Here is a 25,522-nt window from a genome sequence, read left to right on the forward strand (position 1 = left end):
CACAGGTCCCTCACTGGTACTTCGGCCTTCCTGGAAAACACCAGTTTTGGGCTTCCTTCTCTACTCGAATCCTGTCAGTGATGCTCTTATTGCTAGCTCAAGGGATATTCCCACCCCGCCCTGCCTTTTCCCTACCCCTCTTTTCTTTCGCACAGTCCCTCCTGTGTAATTGGGTGCCCTGAGATTGTGAGCCCCATGTGGGGCAGGGACTGTGCCCAACTTGATTAACTTCTATCTACCTCCACGCTTAGATCAGTGCTTGACGTATTCTAAGCACTTGACAAATACTATAATTAAAAAATTAAATATTCCGGTTGATGTCACCAGGTGAGGGGGCTTTCCTTCTAGGAGGGGTCTTAAGGACTGAGCAGTTTCCCTGTTCTACAAACTCCTGAGTCTTCCCCACACACCCTTTTTTTTTAAACGATATTTGTTACGTACCTACTACGTGCCAGGCACTGTTCTAAGCGCTGGGATCGATACAAGCGAATCAGGTTGGACACAGTCCATGTCCCACATGGGGCTCATGGTTTTAATCCCTGTTTTACAGATGAGGTAGACGAGGCAAAAAGAAGTTAAGTGACTTGCCCAAGGTCCCCTTTTTCTACAGAAGGTGCTAGTCTGCTAGACCGTCAATCTGACATCAGAATTGCTGGAATATGTATTTGTACAGGAATTACGTACGAAAAGAAAAACAGTCTACAGGTATATAAAGCTCAAAAGATCAGCCATTATTGGGAGTCCCTTTTCTCACCCCCACAAGTTTTGATTTTTTCCATGGATGGAGAGTTTGATTTTAAAACCATTTTAAGGGTAGTTATTTGCCAACAAATTTCTTAGAACCTTCTTCCCCAGAATACACTACTGCCCTGCATTTAAGAAATAAAATAAAATTTTAAAAAAGTTTTCAAAGGACTTGATTTTTCTTAGAAAGGTTATGCTGTAAACCCACCTTGTACTCAGGGGATGATGACTGGAAAGTTATCGGTTCCTAGATATATATATCATAAAGAAGATGGATAAGCACACAAAAACCTAAGCATACAAGTTAACTGAATTGACACTGAGGCTGAAGCTAAACACCTGAATCAAATTTAAGTATCATGTGCCTCTGCTGGATCCTCAATAGACTTTTAATAATGATGGAATTTGTTAAGTGTTTACTATGTGTGAAGCACTGTTCTAAGTGCTGAGCTCTGCTTTTCAAAGCAACCCTGAGGTCCAGAGCTCTTTGTAAGTGCAACAGTAAAGAGAACACTCCTTTCAATATCCCAGCAGTCCAAAGGGATAAATACAGACCACTGATTCACAGAAATATAAAGCATTGGAAAATGAGAAACAACAGTAAAACAATATATTTCTCATCCCCTTCTCTCGCCTCTCCCCATCTCATGGCTCCTCCCCTGCTCATGGCCTAACCAAAGCTCCCTCTACATCTCTCTCTAAAAAAAATAAAAGGGGTGGGGAGGAAGATATGTCCCGAGCAAAATAAAATGGGAGAGAGAAGAGATGTACACCAATAAAAGCAATTTGAACCAAATGATGATGATTGCCAGAAAAAGTGATCAACTATTAACACGTGATGGTTCTATCCGTACATGTTCATTCTTTCACTTAAGAAAACCTGGCACGCATAGGAAAAATTTGGCTAAATGCTCAAGTTGGCTCACTGAGAGTAAGCTGTGCTTACAACTATTTTAGGTATGACAAACTTGTGATTTTATTTATGATTCATGCTTAAGCACAAATTACAGCTTTTCTTAAATGCTTCCATAATAGCAAAACTTACTAAAATAAAACTTAAAAAAATCAGCATGACAATTCTACTATAAATGAAAAGCCATCAATTCACACACTTTGATTCTAGACAAGTACAATGTGGCATTTTGAGATAGTAAATTTTAACTTATTACGGTCCTCCTCTTTGTGGGTGAAGTATAGAAGGCCTCTTGGTCCCCTGTTGATTTCTTTTGGGGTCAAGAAAGACTAACAGAAAAACCCAGTTCAATGATTCTAAGCGAAAGATTATCCCAGAATTGTTCTATCCCAGTTTTCCACCACTTCAATGAAAAAAATTACGATGGCATTCGATTTGCCTGTTTCCAACTTTTTTGGCATTCTTCTACTCATTATCTGCTTTGTCAAATGGGATGAGAAGATACAGGGACACCCCAGGTTTTAATTAATCAATGAATGGTATTTATTGAGCACTTAGTTTGTGAAGGACACTGTATTACACGCTTGGGAAAATACAACAGAATCCGTTGACATGTTCCCTCCCCATAACAAACTTCAGCCTAGAGGATGAGTTTTCAGTCTAACTGCCCGACGATAAAACCAATATTCATTCAATCACATTTATTGAGCACTTACTGCTTAGCCAGGGTTACAATCACCTCACAGACACAACGGGTGTTGTCTGCCTGAGTCCAAGTATTCACCTAATTGGCCCCGGCGTTCCAGCTGAGCACCACGGGCAAATAAATGCCTCCCCGCTGCCTCCTTACGCGGGCTGAGATTAAGCAATCGACAATGAACTGATCGCGGAGGAAGTTGAGCCCCAAATTCGGGTCAGATTTTCGAGTCACTGAAGAGACCCCCGAGCAGATAACCAAAGCAGTTGTTGAAATTGGGTTGGCAACTTCATTCAGAAACGGATGATGTCCGTGACAGTGAGTTCATGGCATCTCATTCAGAAGAACTGTCCAACAAGGACTTCATCGCACTTCGCCAATCCAGTGTGCTTATCGCAAGATACTGAGGGAGCTGAAGTTGCTACGTTTTCTCCACCAGCAGCTAAAATTTGGCGGTTAAAAAATATTTCAACCTTCTTCAACAAAGTGGATGATCTTATATGAATGAAGACCTAATGGAGAGAGTTCAAAAATGTGCATGAGTATTCAGGAGTTCAACTGCTAAAAGGTACTTTAAGAAGAAGAAGGCTGCTGCTCAACTGCACCAGTCTCCTTGCTGACCTTCGTGCCTCCTGTTTCTCCCCACTCCAATCAATCATATTTATTGAGTACTTACTGTGTGCAAAGCACTGTACTAAGCACCAGAGAGAGTACAACGCAACACAGTTGGTGGATACATTCCTTGCCCATACTCCAATCCATAATTTTCTCTGCCGCCCAGATAAATTTTCTTTAAAAAGTTTAGTCCGGGTCTCCCCACTCCTCAAAAACTTCCAGTGGTTGCCCATCCAACTCTGCAGCAAACAGAAACTCCTTAACATTGGCTTTAAAGCACTCAATCACCTTACTCCCTCCTGTCTTACCTTGACGATTTCCTACTACAACCCAAGCACACTCACTTTACTCCTCTAACATCAACCTACTCACTGCATCTTGATCTCATCTATCCCGCCCTTGATCCCTCGCCCATGTCCTGCCTGCGGCCTGGATCTACCTCCCTCTTCACACCCAAAACAATCACTCTCTCCATCTTCAAGGCCTTATTAAAACTGCGTCTCCTCCGAGAGGCCTTCCCTGACTAAACCCTCACTTCCCCTATTCCCTCTCCCTTCTGAGTCGCCCTTGCACTTGATATTCACCTCACCCTCAGTACTTCACCACTTATGTAAATAACCATAATTTAACATCTATCTCCCCGTCTAATCTGTAAGCCCCATGATGGCAGGGAACACATCTACCAATTCTGTTATAGCGTACGCTCCCAAGTGCACAATTTTCAGACTGCACCTTGATCTCGTCTACCTCGCCACTGACCTCTAGCCCACAATCCTGCCTCTGGCCTGAAATGCCCTCCCTCTTCACATCTGACAATTACTTCCCCCACGCCCCGACTTCAAAGACTTTTTGAAGGCACATCTCCTCCAAAAGGCCTTAAGTCCTCCTTTCCTCTTCGCCCACTCCCTTCTGCACTGCCCTAACTTGCTCCATTTACTCATCTCTGTTCCCAGACTTACTGCAATTATACACCTATCTCTATAATTGCATTTATTTATTTTAATGTCTGTCTTCCCCTCTAGACTGTAAGCTGTCTGTGGGCAGGGAATATGTTCTTTCCCCAGCGCTCAGTACAGTGCTCTGCACACAGTGAGCACTCAAACAAAATCATTTGACATCCTAAATTGGACAAACTCTTCCCTAAAGTTGAAACACTACTATAACAAACTGCTGAACAAGCTTTTACTTCTGCTGCCCTTGCAAAGATTCCAACATATTCCAACGCTGGTTTCTGGGGGGGTTTTTTAAATGGCATTTGTTAAACACTTACTACGTGCGAGACACTGGTCTAAACGCTGGGGCAGATAGAAGCTAATCAGGCTGGATACATGCCATGTCCTACACGGGGCGCACAGTCCTAACTCTCATTTTACAGATGAGGTAACAAGTTCAGAGAAGTGAAGTGACTTGCTCAAAGTCACACAACAGACAAGTGGTGGAAACGGGATTAGACCCAGGTCCTTCTCTATCCACTAGACCCAGGCTGCGTTTCTCCTCATTTATTGTTGCGGTGTTATAGTCTAAATTACTTTCCTAGAAATTAAACAATCGGTTAGGGACATTCATCATTACATTATAGCACAAAAAAGGAATTTCATATTACTTTTCCAGCCAGCCTGGAACAGAACACAATTTAGAGGAAATGGGAAAACTTACCCCAAGATACAACTAATAATAATACTACCACATTTCTGATAACATAACCTGGTTGTATTATGGGAGTGTGCCAGTTTTTGAAATCTTTTTTTTTTTTTAAAAAAAGAAATGGCCAAAAGCCAGCATCATAACTGACCTTCAGCCCTGCAGAGCTGTAAAGTCATTATAGCTTCAAGAATAGAATCCCATCTAAGGGAAAGGAGTTAAGAGTATTAAGTTGTCCTTTGCTGATTGGGGGAAACAGCAGGGATGCAAAATCCCTATTACTGAAATAATGTCATATCGAAAATTATGAAAAAAAATGCACGTATGAGAAGGCCTACATATTGTAGTCATTGGGTACCCGATCCAAAAAGGACATTTAAGGACATTCGCTATTTAGTATAATGCATAGCTCAAAGTCTAGGTCTAAATAAGATTCCTGGTTTTGTAGTACAAATCAAGTTTCTTGGCAGTAAAATCACCATTAAAATTTGATAAAAATTGTCAGGATGTCATCCTCATGTTTATGTGTCTGTTCTTTCTGATAATTCGCAGCATTAGTTCCTAAATTCTGAACCTTTGTTTAGCCTTAAAAGAGGCAATCACCGCTTCAGTTTAAATAATGAAACAAAACTGAATGGACGAGGAGTTATTTCCCAAGAGTTCCTCTATTACTAGCCACTTAGAAATAGAAAACACACACAGAAAAGCTGAAAAAATGAAGATATTACAGTTTTAAGTAATTCACTATGGGAATTCCATCTGAGTCCCTAATCTTGCTTTTGGTTTCCCTGAAAAATCACAGCCTTATAGCTAGTGTACAAATGTGCCCTACACACCTGCTTCATCAGCCATGTAATGGATTTCAGAACATAAAAATAATCTCAGCAATGTATTTCTTTTAAAGATAATAATAATAATAATGTTGGTATTTGTTAAGCTCTTACTATGTGCAGAGCACTGTTCTAAGCGCTGGGGTAGATACAGGGTGATCAGGTTGTCCCACGTGAGGCTCACAGTCTTCATCCCCATTTTACAGATGAGGTAACTGAGGCACAGAGAAGTGAAGTGACCTGCCCACACTCACACAGCTGACAAGTGGCACAGCCAGGATTCGAACCCATGGCCTCTGACTCCCAAGACCAGGCTCCTTCCACTGAGCCACGCTTTGTCTTTTCTCCTATCCTGCAGAATATGAAAATTACTTTCATCAGTCAACCGATGGTATGCAGAGCACCGTATGAAGAGCTTGGGAGAATACAACAAAGTTTGTAAACATGTTCCTTGCCCCTAATGAGGTTTCAGTTTTCATCATTACTAAAACCCTGAATGACTTCCAAAGTGCTGCAGAGAGCAAGAAAAAGGTTAACAAAAATGCCTGGGTGGAGCACTAGGCTTAACCGATATGGAATAAAGTGAGGAATTATCTGACGCACTCTGTACTGAGTCCTGACAATCACAAGGGCAAGCCCAAAGGGTAATACGGCTTAACGGAAAGAGCACAGCCCTGTGAGTCAGAGGGCCTGGGTTCCAATTCTGACCCTTCCACTTATCAGCCGTGCGACCTTGAACAAGTGACTTCACTTCCCCGTGTCTCGTTAACCTCATCATTAACCACAAAGAGGGGTTTGTGACTGTGAGACCCATGTGGAACAGGGATTGTGTCCGACCCTATTACCTTGTATCTACCCCAGGACTTAGTACAGTGCCTGGCACATAGTAAGCACTTAACAAATCCCACGAAAAAAAATTAAAATTAAAAGGGGTGCATTCTGAAGTCAAGGACTGGCAGAGAGTAAGACAATTATGTAGAGTTACTACGCAGTTGAGGACAGCTACCAATAATCACACAATAAAATTCAACTCATTGTGACTTAAAACTCTGACCTCTTAGTAGTTGCTTGCCCTCCAATACAGTAAGAAAATGAATGAAGCATTGAGTAAGTACCATAAAAGGCATTCTGAAGATGACTGCAAATGACCCTGGATTTCAACGGCCTTGAATGACTCTATGGCCATTTCAGGTCTTCTCCTCCACCCACCTGTAAGCTCCTTAAAATTATTACTACGAAACTTGTTTAGCACTTTTTATGTGTCAAGCCCTGTTCTAAGCACTGGGGCAGATATAAATTAATCAAGTCAAGACAGTCGCCGTCCCACATATCTGAGTAGGAGGCAGAACAGACACTGAATCCCCATTTTATAGGTGAGGAAACTGAGGCAGAGAGAAGTTCATTCATTCAATTGTATTTATTGAGTGCTTAGTGTGCACAACGCACTGTACTAAACCCTTGGGAGAGTACAATATACAATACATTATACTATATATATATTATATTACAATATAACAATAAACAGACACATTCCCTTCCCACATGACTCTATGGCCATTTCAGGCCTTCTTCTCCACCTACCTTCCTACAAGCACTGCTCTCCCAATCTCGCTGTGGAGATCGGTTAGGCTGTAGCTCCTTAAGATTATTACTATGAAACTTCTTTAGCACTTTTTGTGTGTCAAGCTCCCTTCTAAGCACTGGGCCAGGTATAAATTAATCAAGTCAAGACAGTCCCCATCCCACATTTCTGAGTAGGAGGGACAACAGACACTGAATCCCCATTTTATAGATGTGGAAACTGAGGCAGAGTTCATTCATTCATTCAATTGTATTTATTGAGTGCTTAGTGTGCACAAAGCACTGTACTAAACCCTAGGGAGAGTACAATATACATCATACAATATATATATTATATTACAATATAACAATAAACAGACACATTCCCTTACCACAATAAGCTTACAGTCTAGAGGGGAAGAGAGACATTAATAGAAATAAATAAGTAGTTAAGTAGCTTGCCTAAGGTCACCCAGGAGGCTACTGGCAGAGCCGGGATTAGAATTCAGGACCTCTAACTCCCAACTTCATAATCTTTCCACTGGGCCACGCTGCTCCTCGAGTGTAGGGATGGTGCTGAGCAACTCTTGTACTGAACTCTTCCAAGCGCTTAGTATAGAGCTCTGTACCCAGGAGGCACTCAATAAATACCAGTAACTGATTCACAGCAGCAGCAGTTGGAGAAAACTCCTCACCACTGGCATTAAAGGACTCAATCGCCTTGCCCCCTCCTACCTCACCTGGTTATTCTACTACAACCCAGCTCACACGCTTCCCTCTTTTAATGTTAACCTTCGCGCTGTGCCTCGATCTCGTCTATCTCGCCGCTGACCCCGGCCCACATCCTGCCGATGGCCTGGAATGCCCTCCCTCCTCAAATCCAACAATTACTCTCCCCCGCTTCAAAGCCTTAGTGAGGGCACATCTCCTCCATGAGGCATTCCCAGATTAAGTCCTCCTTTCCTTTTCTCCCACTCCCTTCTGCGTCACCCTGACTGGCTCCCTTTGTTCATCCCCTTCTGTCAGCTCCACAGCACATATGTACTATTTGTAATTTATTTATTTATATTAATGTCCATCTCCCCCGCTCTAGACCGTTAGCTCGTTGTGGGCAGGGAATGGGTCTGTTTACTGTTGTATTGTGCTCTCCCAAGTGATCGGTACAGTGCTCGTAACATAGTAAGCACTCAATAAACAGGATTAAATGAATGAAAGAACGAATGAGCCTTTGTCGGGGGGGAAGAAGAGCCCCGGGACACTGATGCTGTGACACCAGGGACTGAAAATGCCCCCAGCAGCCCAAACAGGGGGCTGGGAGATGAAGGGAAGGGGACAGGATCAGGACCACCCACTACAGTGATCATGAACCTGGATGGGCAGCCAGGGACAGAAATCGGAGTCGGCCAGTGAGCGGTAGAGCGACGAAGCTGGGAAAACATAGGCAACGGGAGGACTCGGCACCCCCAGTTTATCATACTCAATGGAAGAAACAGTTTAAACCTTGCAGACGCCCATAGAACCTCTCCTATTTGTTTCAAGATTTGACTAATTCAGATGGAAAAGATGAAGAAGGCGTGTTGAAAGGTAATTTTGTCAGGCAAACGGGTCTTCTATCAACAGCTCTCCCTCTAGACTGTAAGCTCCTTGTGGGCAGGGAACGTGTCTACCGACTGTTATATTACACTGTCCCAAGAGCTTAGTACACCGCTCTGCCCACTGTAAATGCTCAATAAATACCACCGGTCGACTCTGTGAGCACCGGTACTATGTAGCTTTAAAATTAGGAATTAAGCGCCGGGGGCTAAATCTATACATTTTCCAAGAAAACCAGGATACTGAAATTCCAGGCTTTAGGGTTTTTTGCAAGCTGTTGATATTCCTTCTGAACAGTTCCAAAAGGTGCCAAGGGAAAGAGCTGATAGTCCTGCCTCTGACGTCTCACACCGACACTTATCTGGGCCACCCTACTCCGTGGCTCTTCTGGTTCATCACACTTCCCTAAGCCTGGCTTCCTGCACCCTCTTGCCACAATCAACCAGTCGTATTTATTGAGCACTTAATGGTGTAACAGTCTACCGACATTTATATTGTACTAAGCATTTGGGAGACTACAATATAACAGTCGGTAGATGTGGTCCCTACCCACAAGGACCTTACAGTCTAGAAGGACACCTGTGAACAGAAGACCTCAGCCTGACAAAAATTACCAATATAAGAGAGATGGTAGACACGTCCCCTGCCCACAAGGAGCTTACAGTCCACAGGCAGAGACAGACAATAATATAAATTACAGATATGAACAAAGCACCGTGGCCTAGCAGATAGAGCCTGGACCTGGAAGTCCAAAGGACGTGGGTTCTAATCCCGGCTCTGCCACTTGTCTGCTGTGGGACCCTGGGCAAACCACTTCACCTTTCTGTGACTCAGTTCCCTCACCTGCAAAATAGGATAAAGGCTGGGAGCCCTAAGTGGGCCAGGAACTGTGTCTAACCTGATTATCTTCTATCTACTCCAGTGCTTAGAACTGTGCCTGGCATAGAATACGCCCTACAAATAACACAATTATTATTATAATTAAGTACTATGGGGCTGAAAGAGGAGCGAATAAAGGGTGCAAATCCAAATGCAGTCCCACAATCCAGTGGGACCCCAGTTGCTGTCACCTCCTTTCTTGGCTCCGGTCTTTGTGCCGGCCCGGCCACCAGCCGCTCCACGCACCTCTCACCGCGACTTTGGATTCATCGTCTCATAGTCCTGTCTACCCACCTTCCTCTCTCTAGCCACCTCTGCCAAAAAAACAGCTGACCCAGTCCTGAAAACAACCTGAAAATGGGGCATGAGACACCATGCCAGCCAGCAGGAAAGGAGGTATGTGCCCCCATACCCACAATACTTGCAATTATACAATGTTACAGCACACATGAGAAACCAAAGGAGATCCTATGTCTCAGGTAATGTTGGTATTTGTTAAGCGCTTACTATGTGCAGAGCACTGTTCTAAGCGCTGGGGTAGACATAGGGGAATCAGGTTGTCCCACGTGGGGCTCACAGTCTTAATCCCCATTTTACAGATGAGGGAACTGAGGCACAGAGAAGTTAAGTGACTTGCCCACAGTCACACAGCCGACAAGTGGCAGAGCTGGGATTCGAACTCATGAGCCCTTGACTCCAAAGTCCGTGCTCTTTCCACTGAGCCACGCTGCTTCTCATAAACAGTAGTCTGTCATGGCTAGAACATTTTCATCAATCAATGTACTTACTGAGTCCTTACTCTATGCACAGCACTGTTTGGGAGGGTACAACACGACAATAGGCATTTGGGAGAGTTACAATATAACAGAGTTGGTAGACATGTACCTTGCCCACAACAAACTTTCGTCAACCAAATCGAGACACATTAATAATTCAAAGCCCTTCCAAACAAACTAAGACCTAGTTAACTGAGGGGAAAACCCCACACACACAACAAGGAATAAATCAATTTAATCATATGCCTTGAGTACTTACTGTGTGCAGACCACTGTACTAAGAGTTTGGGAGAGTACAATATAAAAGTGTTAGTAAACGCATTTCCTGTCCACAATGAGCTTACAGTCTAGAGGGGGGAGAATCCAATCTAGACGGGGAGGAAATCAAATGCCAACTTTAATGATTTTTACCGCACCACACAATATGGCTAGAGATGCTAGGTTGAGCACTTCCCCCAAGCCTGACAACAAATCATTGAAAATTCAAACTAGTAATGGTGACATATCAACAAAGATATTTTAACGAGGTCAAATCTGCAGAGGACCTCATTTAGAACAGGGTTAGGGTTTGATAACTGGCTTTGTCAATACTTAGTGTAATTTAAAGTTTGATGATTACATATGTTGATGTAATGTTGATATGTTGAACACTTTGATGTTCATAGTATTTTTCCACGTAAATTGTGCTTCCTCCAACCCTTAAATTGATCCAGAAAAACTCTCAAAGGGCAGATGGACCTTGAACTGTGTTCTGAAACTTGAAATGTTCTGGCTTCATCAGGTATAGAAGAGTACAGTGACTACAGATCCTCCATTGAAATTCTGACTTTCTCCCGGTATGAAATTCAAATCACTAGGAAAACGTAACCATTCACAAGACTATCAGCACGTTCAAGCAGACAGCCCACCCAAAAACCCAACTAACTCTCGGGGAGAAGTAGAGAGGCCTAGAGGATAGAGCAAGGGACCGGGAATCCAAATTATTATTACTAAGTGTCGAGTCGTTTCCGATTAACAGCGACTCCATGAATATATTTTCTCCAATACGCCCTTTCCTCTGCCGTAATCCGCAACCTTTATAATGGTTCTTCCGTTACCGTCGTTATGGTCTCTAGCCACTTAGCTGCCGGTCTGCCTCTTCCACATTTTCCCTGGACATTTCCTAGCATTAGTGTCTTCTCCAGAGAATTAGTCCTCCTGATGATGTGTCCAAAATATGCTACTCTAAGTCGAGTCATTTGGCCTTCCAAAGACCACTTTGGTTTAATTTGCTCCAAAATCCACTTGTTTGGTTTTTGGGCAGTCCAGGGTATTCACAAAAGCCTTCTCCAACACCACATTTCAAGAGAATCGATGTTCTTTTTATCCTGCTTTTTCACTGTCCAGCTTTTTGGATCCATCTATATCTACAGATATATATATCTACAGACATATATATATATATATATATATATATATGCACACACACACACACAGATATACCACTATTTCTGTAGTCATTCTGGTATGTGTATCCATAGAGTTTTCTTGATAAAAATACAGAAATGGTTTCCCACTGCTTCCTTCCGCGCAGAGAATACTTGAGTCTCTGCCGTTGTCTGATCATCATTTCGATCATTTAATCAACCGCATTTAACTCTTTCCCTTGCCGCTGCTGCCCAGCACAGGTGAATCAACCTTGTCTGATGCTTCCCCTTAGACCTTTCTATCATGGGTATCCCAAGCAAGAGTATCTCTCAATGGCATAGCTCTAAGCCGCACAGGCGTACGCGAACTCTCCTGCCAAGATAAAGCGTTGATTCCTAGGAGAGGGGACTCAGAAACCTGGGTTCTAATCTGAGCTCCGTCACTTCTCTGCTCTGTGACCTTGGGCAAGTCAGTGACTTCTCTGTGCCTCAGTTATCTCATCTATAAAATGAGGATGATTAAGACTGTGAGCCACATGTAGAACTGGACTGTGTCCCATCTGGTTAGCCTGCAACTACCCAAGCACTTAGTATAGTGCCTGGAACATAGTAAACATTTAAATGCCATTAAAAAGAAAAGTAGGCCAGCCTCTGGGAGCAGTCCAGAACACCAGACACCCCTGACTCCACAATGAAACCCACACTGCCGCTTGATAATGTCACCTGTGAAAAGGTTCTTTCTGGAAGTCTGCAGAACCTACAGTGGCTGAACACACCCTAAGAGGGCCCCCGAAACTCCTCCAGCGCTTAGAACAGTGCTGGGCCCAAAGTAAGTGCTTAACAAATACCATCATTATTATTATTACTCTAGAGCCACTATTATTTTCTTCCTGATCCCTTTAAGCAAGCTTGCCACCTTAAATAAAAATAAACACATGGTGGTATTTGTTAAGCGCTGACTATGTGCAAAGCACTGTTCTAAGCGCTGGGGGATACAGGGTGATCACGTTGTCCCATGTGGGGCTCGCAGTTTCAATCCCCATTTTACAGAGGAGGTAACTGAGGCACAGAGAAGTTAAGTGACTTGCCCAAAGTCACACAGCTGGCAAGTGGTGGAGCCGGGATTAGAACCCACGACCTCTGACTCCCAAGCCCAGGCTCTTTCCACTGAGCCATGCTGCTTCTAGACTCTAAGCTCCTTATGGGAAGGGATCATGTTCACCACCAGAGAAGCAGTATGACCTAGTGGACAGAGCATGGGCCGGGAAGTCAGAAGGACTTGGGTTCTAACCCCACCTCCATGTTCACTTCTCTGTGCCTCAGTTAACTCATCTGTAAAATGGCGATGCAGACTGTGAGTCCCATGTGGGAGTTGGACTATATCCAATTTGATTAGCTTGTATCTTCCCCAGCACTTAATACAGTGCCTGACACATGGCAAGTGTTTAACTAATACCATAAAAAAACTTCTGTTCGATTGCACTTTCCCAAGCACTCATTATAGCGCTCTCCACACAGAACGTGCTCAACGAACATCAATGACTGATTGACTGATTGATTTCTAGCCTTGAGGCTCGGTAGCGGGAATCAGGGTGGATGTAGGCCGCAAGTTTGAAAATAAAAATAGCGGACATAAAAGTATCTTCCCACAGCACTGGATCAATCATCTACAAACTAGGCTGTGGGATAGACAACCAGGGGAGCACGGCTGAGAAACACCCAAAACTTCCTGGGATTCTCTCCCCACACCAGACTCCTTTGTTCACGCCACCTCTAGTAGGGTAGCAAAGCCACGTTGAGATGTCTGGGACAGGACGGGTAATGGAGGTGAAACAACAGCTTCAACCCCGGATCTGGAGCGGCATCGCCTAATGACAAGAGCACAGGCTTGGGAGTCAGAGGTCGTGGGTTCTTAACCCGGCTCCGCCACTTGTCTGCTGCGTGGCCTTGGGCAAGCTGATTCACTTCTCTGGTCCTCAGTTACCTCATCTGTAAAATGGGGATTGAGACTGTGAGCCCCATGTGGGACAAGAGACTGTATCCAACCTGACTGATCTACTCCAGAGCTTGGAATAAGTGCCTGGCACATAGTAAGCGCTTAACAAATACCATAATTATGATGATTATTATTATGATTATGACGATTATTATTGCTATTACCTGGGAAGTCAGGGGTCCAGACAGAAGAGCAACCAAAAATAGTTACTTACTGAGGCCTAGACTTCAGAAGAGACTCTGGATCACACTAGAAACAAAAGAGATAAAATACAAACCACCCGGAAACACATGAAGTACTTTTTTATGGTATCTGTTAAGTGCTTACTATTTCTAGCTAAAAGCTAGAAAATGAGGAGGAGATCCAAGAGAGGGTGGATGGCCAAGTTTTGTGGCTACAAAGGCAGGGAGGAATCAGTCAGGAAGAGATGCTTTGAGAAGGAGAGGCTCCCAGATGGGGACTGGCAAAGCAACGTAGGCTGAAATAAGTCCAAAGAACTTTGCTTTTACGGGTTGTGCTATGAAAAAAATGGACGCAGCACTCTACCAACTGCCATGATATCCAAGGACTTACTGCCAAACAGAAAAAAACTACCAGGCAATGGACCATTCTGACGGTCTTCATTCATTCATTCATTCAATAGTATTTATTGAGCGCTTACCATGTGCAGAGCACTGTACTAAGCACCTGGAATGTACAATTCGGCAACAGATAGAGACGATCCCTGCCCGCTGACGGGCTTTCAGTCTAATCGGGGGAGACAGACAAAAACAAAAGCAATAAATAGAATCAAGGGAATTCTCATTAACAAAATAAATAGGGTAATAAAAATATATACAAATGAGCAAATGAGCTTCAGATTAAAGCTTCACATCAGAGGATCTCATCTACCTCAACAGAGAGAACAGGAAAGTAGAACAACTCAATCCCAGAGTCTGAAGGTGATCTTTATCATCACTTAATGCTGAGACTACTGAAACTGCTTTCCTCTGTCATCCCTTGAAGGATCCTCCTCGTCTTTTTTCTCGACCTGATCTCTGCCCATTCTCCGTAGTCTGCCCCCTCCATCGAACTAATCCCACCCCTCTCGGCCTTCGGGGAAGACCTCACAGTGATCCTTTACCGGCCGGAAGAGCTGCGGAGAGGAGATGAGGAGGACTGCCCCTCGAGTCTCAGGATTGCTGTGGCAAAAGTGGTGAGAAGCAGATGCAAGTAGGTACCGTCTTCCTCATCCTCCATCATTATATTTACTCCCCACTCTGGAGCATCTGCGGTAGACGCTGGAAGCCACAGCAATTGTACATGCTAAGAATCAGAAAACAGAGCAGCTACAGCCTTTAATATCATTGATCTAGCTCAGCACTCTGAACACTACAAATAACTGATTCTAGTACATTCTAGGAAACTGGCACCTCGCAAATGAAACCATGAATATTTAACAGATATATGTGCATATGAAAGCTAAGGGTTTTTTTCATTAAAGTAATTCCACAAGCAAATGGGCTGACTGATTTATGACTGAAAATAACATTGTTTTTCTTAATTAGTTCTCCTTAGTTGGTGTGAAATTCAAAAACAAGCTTTATTCAAGCAGTACTATTATAACCACTCTTGATTTAGCCATTAGAGTCAAAATAGGAAATTACCACCCTAACAATGGAATTAGAGGGTACATCTTTGGGAGGTTTTCAGATGTCTTTCCTTCTGATTAAATTCGTCTATGTCCTTTTGGCTGCCAAAAACAATTCTGTAAACAGAACATTGGCTTTTTCAGTTGTTCACTGTGGCTAATAAAAATTTTAGAAAGGGAGGTGAGAGAGATTTTCTTCCCCTAAATCATCTTCCTGTCACATGACACCCCGCCGATTCTACTGACCTTCTTCAGGCCACACACCAGGAACAATGAAACAAATCTTGAGAAAATGATGTCAGGTGCATCTGACAGCTCAAGAAGCTCAAAGAAAAATTAATTAATTACTAATCACCAGGAAAGTTATCAATTCTATTTAAAACCACATCATTTTTGCATCTTGGGAAACCACCCTATCCTTTTCATATAAGAGGCCCAGTCCCATATATCAACATGTATGTATAAGACTTTCCTTTGTTCTCATACAAGACATCATGGACAATGAAATTCACAATGGAGGGTGGGTGGAGGGGGAGGGATGGAGGGTGCGTGTGTGTGTGTGTCTGTCTGAAAAGGTCAATGCGGGACCTACAGTCCCAGTCACAAAGTTCACAAAAAGTATGCTGGAGTCAGATTGATTTCGAAAGCATTTCTTGATAAAGACAATTTGTTCGGAGAAACAACAAACTGAATAGCAACAGCATAAAAATAAGAAACACAGTATCAAAAATTAAACCTAGCAAAACTTTGCCTCTCCTTCCCTCCAGCAAAAACATCTCTGGGTCCCCATTCGAGTGATTTCCTGGAAAGAAGAGAAGCTTTCGGGTCCCTGCAGGAGCTCCTGAAAGTGGACCACTGGAACTATAAAACAGTACTCTTGCTGGGGGAAAAGAATAAGAAAAATCCAAGGAGATTCTTAATAAACAAATATTTTAAAATGAAATGAAATCTCCAACTTAAATGTGTTACGCACTTAATACAATGTCATGGCCCTAGTGGATGCTTAACATTGGTTTATGATGATCTTCGGGCATAAAACTTAGCTGTCCAAATTCCATGTCTCAAATGTAGCTCTCGAGTACTTTACCAGAGTTTGCTCTTGAAATAGGAGTATTTTCAATGTGAAGGAATGGGAAAGGGTAGATCAAAAGGGGCTTGACAGAATTTGTTGTACAAATTTATTGAGCCACTGCTTTGCCTGAGGTTGTGATGCAGTCTATTTCCAAATTTAATTTTCAATTTCTATTTCAGTTTGCTTACTTTTTTGTAATAGTATTTGTTAAGTGCTTACAATGTGCCAGGCACTGTATTAAGCGCTGGAACAGTTACAAGTTAATCAATTTGGACACAGTCCAAGTCCCATATGGGATTCACAGTCACAATCCCCAGTTTACACATGAGATAACTGAGGCCCAGAGAAGTTAAGTGACTTGCCCAAGGTCACAGAGTAGACATTTGGCAGAGCCAAGATTAGGATGCATGTTCTCTGACTCCCAGGCTCGTGCTCTTTCCACTAGGCCGTCTGCTTTTCAGTCAACAGATCTTAACAGGATTTCAAATTATATATTAAAGCAGTGCACTTTCCAAACAGCTACTGATGGACTAGAGGAAAAAAACCAAAAGAATCCGATCCACATATTCCTCCCGACACAGTGCCTTCTCATGCACTTATCAAAAAGCTGGAAATCCATTCAAGTTAGAGCGAAACCTCAAACATTCATCATAAAACATCTTCCTTCCTCTCACTGTGGAGGAAAATAATATGAAACAATATGTCGAAGTGTAGCTGTGTAACCAATTAAGTGCTTGGGAGAATAAGATTTATTTTTTCCCAGAACTAGATGTTTTAATCACCTTGGATGATTTGGCAGTCTGGGGCTGGCCTGAGTCAGAAGGCCGCGTGAATGTATTATGGGCCCCCTCCAAATGCTTCCAGACAAGCCAACGGATTTTTCATAAACTGACCTCCCATATGGACGATTCTAATGGGCAGTTATAAAACAGAAAATTGTTTCCTGACCATTCTTTTCCTTTATCATGCACATGCTCATTCAGACTTTGCTTCTCTCACAAGTTTGAATTTATGAACACAGATTCAACTGCTCAGACTTCTTAAAGACGAGCTCTAGTTTCTAAGCCAGAGGTTGCATAAACTCACCAACAACAAAACACCAATAAATTATGAATATGTCTGCAACTAGTGGAAGTGAGATGGATAGGTGAAGTGCTTAAATCGGTCAATCATATTTATTGAGCACTTCATGCAAGGCACTGTACTACATATTTGGGAGAGCACAATACAACAGAATAGTGGATTTTTTCCCTGCCCGTAACAAGCTTACAGTCTAGAGGTGGAGACGGGCATTAATATGAATAAAGGTTACAGATCCAAGTGTGCAGGTAACTCAGAAGGGAAAGGGAGGAGGGGAGATGAGGGCTCAGGCAGGGAAGGCTTCTTGGAGGAGATGTGATTTTAAAAAGGATCTGAAGGTGGGAAGAGTGGTGGTTTGTGGAAGATGAATGGGAAGGAAATTCCAGACCAGACCGAGGATGTGGGCAAGGAGTCGGTGGTGAGACAGAAGAGATGCCGGTACAGTGAGCCGGTTGACATCAGAGGGGAGAAGTAGTAGGTTGGGTTCTTGTAGGAAATCAGAGAGGTAAGTTTCACAGGAGGCAAACTGTTTTGTCCCTCTAGACTGTAAGCTCGTTGTGGGCATGGAATATGTCTGTCATACACTACTCTCCCCAGTGCAGAGCACACAGTAAGCGCTCAATAAATACAACTGACTGACTGAGTGCTTTAAAGTCAAGAGTAAGTACATTCTGGGCAACCACTGGAGGTTCTTGAGGAGTGGGGAGACATGGACTGACCTTTTGTTTGTTTTTTGTTTTGTTTTGAAGAAAAATACCAATGACCCAGGCAGCAGAGTGAAATAGGGAATGGAGTGGGGAGAGACGAGAGGCAGGGAGGTCAGCGAGGAGGCTAGTAATCATGGTAAGCGTGGCTCAGTGGCAAGAGCCCGGGCTTGGGAGGCAGAGGTCATGGGTTCGAATCCCAGCTCTGCCACGTGTTAGCTGTGTGACTTTGGGCAAGTCACTTAACTTCTCTGGGCCTCAGTTACCTCATCTGTAAAATGGGGATTTAGACTGTGAGCCTCACGTGGGACAATCTGATTACCCTGTATCTACCCCAGCGCTTAGAACAGTGCTCTGCACATAGTAAGCACTTAACAAACACCAACATTATTATCAGCACAGGAGCGATTTGGATGGAGAGGAAAGGGTGCATTTTAACAACGTGATGAAGATAGAAGCAAGATTTTATGACAGAATGAATATATAGGTTGAATGAGAGACAGGTAGAGGACACTGCCAAGGTTACGGACTTGTGAGATGGAGAGGATGGTAGTGCTGTCTACAGTGATGGGAAAGACAGGGTTTGAGTGGGAAGATGAGGAATTCTGTTTAGGACGGAAGTATGAGGTGTTGGCAGAACATCCAAGTAGAGGTGACCTGAAGGCAGGAGGAATCGAAAGACTTCAGGGAAGGAGCGAGGTCACGACTGGAGAAGTAGATTTGCAAGTCATCCACATGGACAGGAGTTGAAGCCATGGGAGTGAATGAGTGCTCCCAGGGAGTAGGTGTAGAGAGAGACTAGAAAGGGACCCAGAACTGAGACGAGAGTGAAAGGCAGAGGAGGAGCTTGTGAAAGAGACTGAGAGGGAGCAGACAGATAGAACCAGAAGAGGACAGAGTCAGTAAAATCTAAGTAGATAATGTTTCCAGAAGTGGATGGTCTAGTGTCAAAGGCAGCAGAAACTCCTTACCATCAGCTTTAAGTCACTCAATCTGCTCTCTTCCCGCTATTTATCTTCACTCCTCTCCCACTACACTCCAGCCCACACACCTGGCTCCTCTAATACCAACCTACTCACTCTTCCTGGCTTCTTGCACAGACCCTCCCTTTTTATTTTGATGGTAACTGTTAAGTGCTTACTACATGCCAGACCCAGTTCTAAGCACTAGGATAGATACAAGGCAATCAGCTTGGACTACGACTCTGCCCCGTGTGGGGCACCCGATCTTAATCCTCATTTTACAGACGAGGTAACCGAGGCAATCTTAATCCTCACTTTACAGACGAAGTAACCGAGGCACAGAGAAGTAAAGTGATCCGAACAAGGTCACAGTAAACAAGTGGCACAGCTTGAATTAGAACCCAGGTCCTTCTGATTCCCAGGCCCATGCTCTATCCATTAAGCCATAGTGCTTCCCTCCTGCCCGGACCTTATTTCCAGCAGAACATTACTCTTCCCATATTCAAAGTCCTACTAAAATGCCAACTCCTCCAGGAGGTTTTCCATGACTTATCTGTCCGCCCTGACGGGCATCACCTATACCACTGAAACCTCACCCTGCTTTTCCTAAAATAAACCAGTTCTTCAAAATCAATTTAAAGTTGTTGGATGTTGGAAATTAATAACATGCCCAAATTCTAAAATAATCCTTGTGCTTCCTTTTGCTATTACGATCACTGTTTGCCATATTCTTTACAACAGCAGTGAGGATAAATTTGACAAGATGGAAGTTTTCATTGTGAAATTGTGAGCTATAGGACTATTGAGTACACTGCCACTTATTCATCCGTGTAAATTAATTCCTGGTATCCACCAGACGACTAATTATGACTACCATTTAATACCTCTTAGGGACATCAAATTGGAGTAGTTTCAGCTAGGATTCCAAAATGTATAAAGCAAGTCAAGTGGAGGAAAATTAAAACTAGGCAATGTGAAATTCTCCCTCCCTCAAAATTTTGATGGCTGTAGGAAGCATCACCTAGCAATGGCTAATTTAAGGAATCAAATAGTCAGTCAATAATATTTCTTGAGTCAATCATATTTATTGAGCACTTACTGTGTGCAGAGAACTGTACCGAGGGCTTGGGAGAGAGCAATATAACAAATACATTCCCTGCCGACAGTGCGTGTTCAGTCTAGAGGGAAAATAGAAGGGAAATAACCAGTAAACAGCAACTCTTTTAAAGAGCTTTCTGAAACAGAATATGAAAATACTCTGATTGTGTACTTTTGATTTCTCATTTTCAAAGGTTCAACAGAAGCCCTTAAAAATTTATCGGCAACTGAAGCTATCCTGCATTCTCCTGAGTGAAATGCTAATAGTGGAAAGAGCACAGGCTTTGGAGTCCGAGGTGATGGGTCCGAATCCCGGCTCTGCCACTTGGCAGCTGTGTGACTGTGGGCAAGTCACTTCACTTCTCTGTGCCTCAGTGACCCCATCTGTGAAATAGGGATTAAGACTGTGAACCCCACGTGGGACAACCTGATTCCCCTGTGTCTACCCAGCGCTTAGAACAGTGCTCTGCACATAGTAAGCACTTAACAAATACCAACATTATTAATTCATAAAATTTACAAAATCATAACATGGTAAAGGCCTTGAGAAGTTGTCAAGGCCGCCAGGCAGAATAATATGTAGGCATAATTTTATCTTATTCATAAATGATAATAATCATAATGATATTTGTCAGGCACTTACTCTGCACCAAACACTACACAATACATTGAGTAGATACAATACTATCAGATCGGATCCAATCCCTGTCCCACATGGGGTTCGGAGTCTAAATGAGCCCGGTTGTTGGGTAGGGATTGCTGAGTTGTACTTTCCAAGCACTCAGTACAGTGCTCTGCACACAGTAAGCGCTCAAAAAATACAACTGAATGAAGGAAGAAAGGGAGCAAGAACAGGTATTTAAGCCCCAATTTTACAGAAGAGAAAATGGACACAGAGATAGTTTGGTGATTTGACCGAGGTCACCAGCCGGCAAGTGGCAGAGCCTGGATTAGAACCCAGATCTCCTGATCTCCAGTCTTGTGCTCCTAAAAGATGGATCTTCCTTGGGGGACTTTCTGTATCTAGTCGACTTCATCATCAGAGGTGCAACTTCAGAGCTACTAAGTAAGCACTCCCCTTACCTTCTGCAGGAACACAAATTACTACCTGTTCAGGGAAATGACTGACAAGGTAAGAGCGGGAGAGAATGAGCTCCTTTAGGCAGCTGACCAGTATGCTGCTCACCCAGAACCTGGAAGCATGGGCTAAGTTTTCAGGTTTGAGAGTCACAGATTCTTCAATTCTCCCTCCTGGATCTGACCTGGTTGCTGTATACAAAGGCTCCCTCTCCTCCCACAGTCCAGTGAGATCCCCTTAAGGACAAGGGGTTCAAACCTCCTCTCACTCCTCCTTCTCATATACAATTCAAATAAGGGGATTAACTGAGCAGAGAGGCAGGAATGGGAAAGGGAAAGTCCTTTCAGAAGGATGTTTTGCCACGGGTCAGTGGGGATTAACTTAATATCTCTCGCTGCAATTTAAACTCATGTCCCCTCATTCGTTCCTTTTACGGAGACAGAAAATAACTGCCCATTAGTTATTCCCTTTTGTTAATCCTTCAAGTACAGCATCTGAAGGCAACTTATTAAATCACCCTGTGGACTTTTCATTAGGCCAAATATTTCTCACACAGCCTTTTTTAAAAAAAAAATAATAATTTCTGGTTGCTCCTCTCCACACCCTCCACATCCTCTTAAATGATGGGAACCAACACTGATCGCAGGACCATATCAGGAGCTGCTATTACATTGCTGAACTTCAACTTTTTTTTTTAAGGCACTTGTTAAGCATTTACAATGCAAACTGTACTAAGCACTGGGATAGATACAAGATAATCAGGTTGGACACAGCTTCTGTCCCACATGGGACTCACAGTCTAAGCATTCATTTAATTCATTCAATCATACTTATTGAGCGCTTACTGTGCAGAGCACTGTACCACACACTTGGGAGAGTATAATACAATAAGCAGACACATTCCCCGCTCATAATGAGTTTACAGTCTTGAGGGGGTAAGATGTAATCCCCATTTTTCACATGAGGTAACTGAGGCATAAAGGTGTTAAGTGATTTGCTCAAGGTCGCAGAGTAGAAAAGTGGCGGAGTCAGAATTTGAACCCGGGTCCTCTGACTCCCAAGCCTGTGCTCTTTTCACTAGGATACACTGATTCCCACGCTGCTTCAACTGGTGATCCATCCTGTCCCTCACAGGGTCAGGTTCCCCCAACCACCCATTCTTTCCTTTTAATCCTAGCATGTACTAATTTGCATTTGCAAGTGCGAGATATTTTGTTAATCTGTCAGGGTCTTTTCGAATCTTTTACTGCTGCAGCAAACATTTTTTACATTCCATAATATGCTAAGAATATCTGGATAATCAAGATATGGGTGAGAGAGGTGGTACTGAAAAAATCTTTCTCCAAATATAATATGATGAAATATTTAGGAAATGTTCTGTATGCTTAACAGTCAATGAATTTTACTGAGTGCTTACTGTGTGCAGAGCACTGTACTAAGTGCTTGGGAGAGTACTAAGTACTTGTAGAGAGCACGAGTCTGTATATATTTCCATTACCCTATTTATTTTGTTAATGAATTGTACATCGCCTTGATTCTATTTAGTTGCCATTGTTTTTACGAGATGTTCTTCCCCTCGACTCTATTTATTGCCATCGTTCTTGTCTGTCCATCTCCCCCGATTAGACTGTAAGCCCGTCAAACGGCAGGGACTGTCTCTATCTGTTGCCGACCTGTTCATCCCAAGCGCTTAGTACAGTGCTCTGCACATAGTAAGCGCTCAATAAATACTATTGAATGAATGAATGAATGAATGAATGAATGAGTCTGGAAGTCAGAGCACAGGCATGGAAGCCAGAGAACCTGGAGTCTAATCCCAGCTCAGGGATGTACCTGCTGTGTGACCTGGGGCAAGGCATTTAATTTTTCGATGCCTCAGTTATCCCAGCTGCAAAATGGAGATTAAGACTGACAGCCCCCTATGGGACAGGGACTGTGTCCTGCCTGATTAGCTTGAATCTACCCCAGCACTTAGCACAGTGTTTGACACATAATAAGCGCTTAACAAATGCCATCATCATCAGGGAGCAACATAATGCATCCACGGCTGAATTTCAACACCAGTGGAGTTATCTTCAGGTACTAAGGACCAAAAATATTTCCTACAGAGAGATACCAGAGCTCTGTATTTTGGAGTTCAAAGCATCCCAAAGGTAAGCTATATATTTCTGACTCTCAATTATATTTAACCACCACAACTAAAACACTGAGGCTTAAGTTTAAAATTTCAATACCTAATAATGAGCAAATTTATCAGCAAAAAACACGCAATTAACAACTTCACGCATTCCCACACAAAAGGGCAGTTTGCCAAAGCAGCCACAGAGAATCAAACACCCCTTACAATGGGGCTTTAAATGTACTCTGGCCAGAGTAACAGATGGCAAAGTTATGCTGGAAGGGAGGGGCAATAACAACAAAAAAAACAACAAAAAATCAGTGAGCGTACCTTAGACAGAGAACTAAAAAGGATGCCATTCCACCTCAGAGAGCATCGGCAATGTTCTAATTCAAAGAGTGGCTATGTAACCCAACTGCCGCTTCCCTGTGTCTTTTTCTTCCCGCAAAAGAAAGCCCATCCATAATAGTAAACCAAAAGAGGAAACTAAACTCCTTCACAAACGACTCTACTTTTGTAGGCTCCCAAAAATGAACCTAACACTTTGGTTCAAACAAGGCCACAGTCCTTTAAGCATTTAAGAAAAATATTAAGGAAATGATGACTCATGGGAATGATAATGGAGGCCTTCAAGTCTAGGTCAATAGTTTGAAGCCAATCCAGGTCAATAGCTCACAAAAGTTATTATCATTTAATAAGCCTAAGATGATTTATGTGAAGCAAGTTTTCACTTTTAAGTAAAGTTCCTGGAGGGCAAGTGTCCACATTACCAAAGATTACTAAAATTGATGAGGAGCTACGGACACAACGAACCAATTATCCTGAAAGTCTAACTGTGGTCAACCCCTCTGCCGCTCGATCGGAGGGGAAGCACAGTGAACCTTGCAAAGCTCCGAGAGGCTTAATTGATTCTGTTCAACACCCATGACGTTCCATCTGATACTTGGAGTGCTGAGTTTCCTGTTAAAACATGGGAAAATACTATTTCAACTCTGCTTCTGCAAGACGATCAAGAAATACGTTCAGTACCTCAAGCAGTTAGTTAATGAAGCAAAGTCATGTCCTCAAGTCCTAGAGGAAGAGCACTGAATTGGAACTTCACTTTCAGTGAAAAGCAAGAGCTCTTTCCATAACTGAAATTTAAACTTATCACTAACATGTTAAAACAAAAGACAAGCCATTTTTCTTGACATAGTCCAAGTACATCTAGATAAGTATGGAGTTGGAAAGGGGTGAATGAGCTCTTACCATTCAGAATAGAAAATTATTTTGAAAATGACTATCCTTGGGAAGCTGGTGGGCCTCACATTTGTTATCCTATAAGACAAGCCTTTGTAGTTGGGAGCCAATACGCAGCTGCCTGAGGGCACACCTCAGTTCCCGAATATTGACAACTCACTAATTCAGAGCAGGGATGGTGTGACACTGTCCAGCAAATTGTGAAATAAAGAGGTCATTTCCCAAAAGTGGCCCAAAGATGATTAGAGGAAAAGGCTAATTCTTCTTTTCCAAAAGCAGTACACTTCTATTTTATGGAGGCAGGTAATTTCCTCAAATTCAGTTAGACCAGAGGAGGGCCTTTCAACCCTAACGTAACCAGGGCATTTTCCTGTTTTCTCTTTGAACCATGGCTAGAAAATTGTATATGACATTATAAAATAAGTTTATTCTAAGTACAATAGCAGTAATAGTATATATTAAGCGCTTCCAGGGTGCAGAGCACTGGATTAAGGGCTGGAAGAGAATACCCAGGTGGTAATTAGTCATGGTCCTTTCTTGCCACTTCTACTAGTCTTCACAACGGTGGCCGCTGATGTATAAACACAATCTAAACAAGGTCCTCCATGTACCTGTGGGTGTGTGCGTTTGTGTGGGTGTGCAAGAACAATGCGGTCACATATGTGGACCCCACACTTGCCTTTAAGGTCATGGGTGAATTTTTCAGTCAACAGTTTCTTTTTCTTTAAGGATGGAGGACAACAATAGGTAGGTGGATTTAGAAATGTCCTCATTTTCACAAAAAGCCACAAGCCAATCATGGGAGGATAAAAACAGAGAAATGCCAGGTTAGGCCAGTATAGTTGCCAATCAACCAGTGGTATTTATTGACCGCTTACCATGTACAGAGC

The 25,522-nt window shown here is 43.0% G+C and overlaps 1 protein-coding gene across 5 annotated transcripts in view; it reads right to left on the minus strand.

Annotated features, from left to right (window-relative positions):
* The window catches only part of ADARB1 (adenosine deaminase RNA specific B1), a 225,857-nt gene that overhangs the window by 190,063 nt on the left and 10,272 nt on the right, over positions 1 to 25,522 (minus strand). For 3 of the 5 annotated variants that reach the window (XM_029068639.2, XM_029068633.2, XM_039912787.1), the window contains exon 2: positions 2,374 to 2,866. The exons of 1 other annotated variant lie outside the window; for it this stretch is intronic. The gene's annotated coding sequence lies outside the window, so the exon portion shown is untranslated. The remainder of the gene's footprint in view (positions 1 to 2,373; positions 2,867 to 25,522) is intronic. One more of the 5 variants, XM_029068636.2, reaches the window with a different exon arrangement.

Source organism: Ornithorhynchus anatinus, chromosome 7, assembly GCF_004115215.2.
Source record: "Ornithorhynchus anatinus isolate Pmale09 chromosome 7, mOrnAna1.pri.v4, whole genome shotgun sequence".
NCBI classification, from domain to species: domain Eukaryota; kingdom Metazoa; phylum Chordata; class Mammalia; order Monotremata; family Ornithorhynchidae; genus Ornithorhynchus; species Ornithorhynchus anatinus.